This window comes from Octopus bimaculoides, chromosome 19, assembly GCF_001194135.2.
Source record: "Octopus bimaculoides isolate UCB-OBI-ISO-001 chromosome 19, ASM119413v2, whole genome shotgun sequence".
Taxonomy (NCBI): Eukaryota; Metazoa; Mollusca; class Cephalopoda; order Octopoda; family Octopodidae; genus Octopus; species Octopus bimaculoides.
The window spans coordinates 25,453,521-25,457,316 of record NC_068999.1 but is presented as its reverse complement, the minus strand read 5'-3'; the positions used below and the strand labels follow the sequence as shown (position 1 = coordinate 25,457,316).

Below are 3,796 nucleotides of genomic sequence, written 5' to 3'. Positions count from 1 at the left end.
GCAATAAAAATAGGACAAAACTATGTGTCTTAGAAGTTTGCTTCAAAACTACTTTTTTCCATGTTTAGTTTCTCAGTGTAACACCTTGAGCAATCACCTTTTATAGTTGTATTAGGTTTATCAAAGTGCAAGTAAAATGACAGGCATTAAAAAGTTAGGATTTAAAAAATTTGGAATAAGCTGCAAGTTTTTTTTCTTTTAAATATATATATATATCTATACATTTTTGTTTTTTGTTTTTTGCAGGCATGTAGTGGCTGTGAACCTAAATGTATCTGTAATGGAACAAAAGGAGAACGAGTAAGTACCAGCCAGTCATTAATTACTTTTGATTCTGAATAAATGTGAAGCTTGTTAAATTTAGTATCTATTTCCTTGTTTTAGATTTAGTATCTATTTCCTTGTTTTGAAATTCAAAAGTTTTGTCTTCTGTCCATTTTCTTACTCTTCAAACTCTTCTTGTTAGGGTTGTATTCCAAAATAGTTACAGTCTAATGAGCAAAAAAAAGAAAAGAATAGAAAGGTCTGTAAAACAGATGATTTGCAAGTCTGTGTAACCCATTAAAATTTCTCATATTACTAGGGATGAATTTGGGAGAAATGTTTCTATGAAACTAAACATTAAAAATTTCAAGGAAAGAGAGAGATTATATATATCATTTAATGTCCATTGTCCATCTGGCATGGGCTGGAAGGTTTGACCAGAGCTGGCAAGCTGGGGAACTGCACCAGACTCCAGTTTGATTTGGCACAGTTTCTATGGCTGGATGCTCTTCCCAATGCCAACCACTTTATGGTACTGGGTGTAACTTTATGTGGCACTTCCTGGGCGCTTTTATGACGCACTTCATGGGTGCTTTTATGTGACACTGTAGAGGATGTGCTTATAAAATTGAGTGAAGAATCAAAGTTGAAATTCGAAGGGAATTCAAAATTTTAAAATGAGTGAAAATAAATATAAATAACGGCAATGACACAAGAATACAAAAATAGAGAAACTAACATGTAAAATTCTAGGAATCGTTAAGCTGGACTGAAAATAAGAGTTATTTTGTTGTTTTGGCTTATAGAAATATTATAAACGAACTAATAACTGAAGTATAAAACTACAAGAATGTCTTAGAATGAGAGAATGTAGGAATCTAGAACAGTCTATATCCTGTTATCTTATTAAGAAGAAATAGACAAAAATGAGGTAACTCAAGAATTTATGTCACTATACATTATGTTAAGTGTCTACTTGAGAATATTAATTTGGTTTTTAAAAAATATTGTATTTGAAAAGAGCATATAAATGGATAAAAATTGTAAAGGTCTGGAGATTGAAGATTCCTATCTAAATCAAAGTTAACCTATTAAAAAGTTCATTTCTTTTTCTGCAGAAATCAGAATTGGATCTCGTCCAAAATCCTTCATCTACATACTGACAGTTTCTAGATCAAACAGCTTTTTATTCTACTCAACTTCTAACTGTCTGTTTTCTAAAACAGCAATGAAATAAAATAGGTTGATATCAGCTATTGCATAAATATACTGCAACAGTTTAAACCTGAGACTTAAAAAGAAAAATATATGGATTTTGTAATCACTTCATTACAAATTGATAAATTTATCATTGACGATTTTTGTCCTTGGGTAGCAACTGTTATTTCCTATTCGTTTACCTCAAGAAAGTCTGAAAAATGGTTTATATTTTCTTCACACTTTGCTTTTGTTACATTTATTCAAACCCCAAATTATTCCTCTCAACACATGGCTATGATGCTCCTCTACTACTCCTGCTCATGATCAGAGATGCACGTATTGTCAGTCACGAAGTGTCAGGCTCAAGTAGTTAAGATCAAGTAGTTAAGATCAAGTAGTTAAGATCAAGTAGCTTACAAGCAAATCTGAGGTAGTGAGTAGAATATTTGCTATAATGATATTTCTGCTTCAGCAACTTGGCACTGAATCTGTCTTAAATGTAATGGAAAAGAGGTCAATTTCAAAACATTCATGTCCAGATCACGAAAGCAAAATTTGAAGGGAATAGCAGCCTTTTCTTTTGGTTTCTAGATAGAAGCAAATAGGAATAACACTTACTGATCAAAGACAAAAAATTTTGTTACATTGTGTAATTCATACCATTATAAATATCTGTGAATAATGAATAGTGTTTTCTTGTTTAGACACACAACCATCACTTTGTAGAGAAAGAGTATATTTGATTGAAACCATTTCAGAAAACTTCTGCATGATCGTTCAATCTTCTAGAAATATAGAAATCACCCTCAAATCACACTCCACCATCTTAAAAACAATATAGCCCTAGATCAGTCATTGGCAAACTGCAGCCTGTGGGACTTTCTGAATAGCACACCAATGAAAAATTACCTTGAATTTTTTTAGAAGTGTGGCCCACCTAATGATGAGCCATGTCTCATGTGGCCCAAATGTATGTGCATTGTGTGTGTTTCTCTCTCTGTATGTAAGATGAGCAGGTTTCATTTGGTTGCTTGTATTCACCAGGAAATGGATAAGAAATGACAGGTGATAGGTGAATGGCTTAAAATCAACAAATGACTACAGCCAGTCAAAAGCTGATTGAGCAGCAGGAATTATATTTGGTTATAATTGCCTATTTTACCACTTTGGTTCCTAGCTAACTTTCAAAGGACGAGATTGTTATCCATTTGAAATTGTGCTTAACATGATTTTGTTATTTCCAGAAAAAGGTGGTTGAATTCAGAGAATATTGGAATATAAGAAAAAAAACAAAAAACAAAACAATAATTGATTGATCATTAGACAAGGACTGATGGAAGAACAATTGTGAGATTTAAATTGAGGGTATAGTAATTGATAGAGAGCATACAATCTAAAAGAAACAAAAAAACTTCCACTCTATATGTATGAGCTTTAATATATGAAAGAAAATGTCACCAGACAAACTTTTTTTATTTGGTGCAGTGAAATGGTAAATTAATGATATGAATTTTCAAAGTAAAATGATACTCATGTACCTCCAAAGTGAAATGAGAACTGAGAATCAAAACAGGTTGCAGAAAACTTAACTGCAACACTTCTACATTGCAAGTAAATGGGAGACCTTATACACAAGAAACAAATGTGAAACATGCAATAATAATAATAGTAATAATAATAATAGTAATAATGATAATAATAAAAGCTTTAAACTCTACTGCCATACTTTGAGAATATGAAAGACAGCAAATATTTTCTGTGTTCTGGATTCTTATGTCTAATTTGTATTTAACCTGATAGAAGAATGCTGTCATTTCCCTGTTTTACAGACCATCTACTAGAGTATTATTCAGCATGCAATATCAGATAACTTCCTTTCAGTTGCATCTAGAATTTGGGTGTGTCGTATTTCTGTTGAGTGTGTTTCTCTCTATGTATGTGAGGAGAGTAAAGGAGCCAGAGTTTTTTGACATCTTTAGCATTCCACTTCCTCCAACTAAGATTCAAAGATTAAGTATAACAAACTTACCCATATCAGTTACACAAACGTTTTTTTTACCTGTTGAAAATTACTGAGAAGGATAGTTTGATGAATCGTTTTGGATGCAGACAGACAAATGATAAAATAGTGGAAAATTGTGTCTATCTCTTCACACACACATATGCACACATATATTTACAAACACACACACACACACACACACACATACACACACACACACACACACACACACACACACACACTCACACTCACCATTATGCATGTGCACACAAGTAAGTCTTAGAGTTAGTTGCTTAGAGGAACATGGCTGGACTACCTAGAATAAAGAAC

General features: G+C 32.5%; 1 protein-coding gene across 1 annotated transcript in view; it reads left to right on the top strand.

The window, feature by feature from the left end:
• The first annotated feature begins 250 nt into the window (after window positions 1-250).
• Window positions 251-3,796, top strand: part of LOC106883718 (collagen alpha-5(IV) chain) — a 182,189-nt gene continuing 178,643 nt past the window's right edge. Inside the window, exon 1 of the mRNA XM_052974901.1 lies at window positions 251-300. The gene's annotated coding sequence lies outside the window, so the exon portion shown is untranslated. The remainder of the gene's footprint in view (window positions 301-3,796) is intronic.